The sequence below is a fragment of the Ursus maritimus genome, unplaced genomic scaffold (genome assembly GCF_017311325.1).
Source record: "Ursus maritimus isolate PB19 unplaced genomic scaffold, ASM1731132v1 scaffold_4, whole genome shotgun sequence".
In the NCBI taxonomy this organism is placed as follows: Eukaryota; Metazoa; Chordata; class Mammalia; order Carnivora; family Ursidae; genus Ursus; species Ursus maritimus.
Genome location: NW_024426552.1, coordinates 63,218,282 through 63,219,643, shown reverse-complemented (window position 1 = coordinate 63,219,643; position 1,362 = coordinate 63,218,282).

Genomic DNA, 1,362 nt, shown 5'->3' with positions numbered 1-1,362 from the left:
TGGGGCCTGACTTTGAATATTCTCATTCAGTAGTTCTGCCAGGGGCCTGGGCATTTGCATTTTTAACACTATCCATGAGATGATCTGATATACATGGTCATGAACCATGATTTGAGAAACATGGTCCTGGCTTCCCAGAACCTAGGAAATTGTCCACAGGCTTTGAAGAATCTTATAAATATTATATCCACAAACTTGGTGAAAAGATACGGCATTGGGTTCACAGTTAAGTCTAACACCTGATAATATATGTCATACAACATTGTGGCCAATCGGTATTATCGAGCCTGTGCCGAAACACAAACCGGAACCTCAAAAGTGTCTAACCGTCCTTCTTTAGGTGACGAGAACAATGATGTGGTTTTCCATGTCTCATGAGTAGCTTTTCTGTGATATTTATCCCATGGGCCAATTCCATGAATATTTTCTTATACTCAGGACAAAATTCTTAAACCGTTTTCAAACAAGGAGAAACTAGACTGGAGAGATGTACGAGCTAAGTAAGAGAGTTACAAGGAAAAACATTAATCAAATGAATAGACTCTTGAGAAAAATTAGGTTAATGACCATAAATATTAACTTTGTTTTACATTGAAATATGGATTGACCAGGTCGCTTTGGGAATTGGACATTCTTGTTAATTTAATTTTCTGGGTAATAAGAGATGGAAGGTTAACTGGAAAAAACCTTCCAGTAGAAAATCTTTCTAAAATGAATTAGTGTACTTTCCATGTTAATTTATTACTAAGCATTCATTGACTTGCTTGTTTCCTAAGGGTAGGAAATAACAATATAGAAAAGACCAAAGTGAATTTGAGATGCTTTTCACAGGTCCCTGGACCAAGAGTCTCACTGAATGAATAGTCCTGGCAAACAGGTGGAAAGAAATTAATAAATTATTCTGGAATGCCACCAGGGAAATAAGTTCCTTTCCAGGTGTTAATTGCTTTGCCGATAGGCCATAACTACCTATAGTGGGGAGTGGAGAGTAACGATTTAGAGGGAGACTAACCTTCAGACTGAAAAGAGCTGTCTCAGAAACACTAGAATTAGCAGCCTTCATGAAGAGGCCTGGCAAATGACAATATTGGCTCCCATTGGAAGAAAAAAGAGAGTGATTTCTCCTGGCAAAGGACCCTTCTTTGGCTAAAAGTTTATCAAGTAGCCACCTATTCTTGAATCTTCTGTAGGATTTCTTGAGGCACCACAGGGAGGCTTGATGAATCTTTTAATAGGCAGTGTTAGTCTAGGAGTTCCTAGGCAGACTCGGAGCCAGGCTCCTTTGATCTACACCTAGTCTTCACTGCCTGCTCTCGATATGACCTTGGAAAAGTCACTGCACGTCTCTATTCCTCAGCTTCA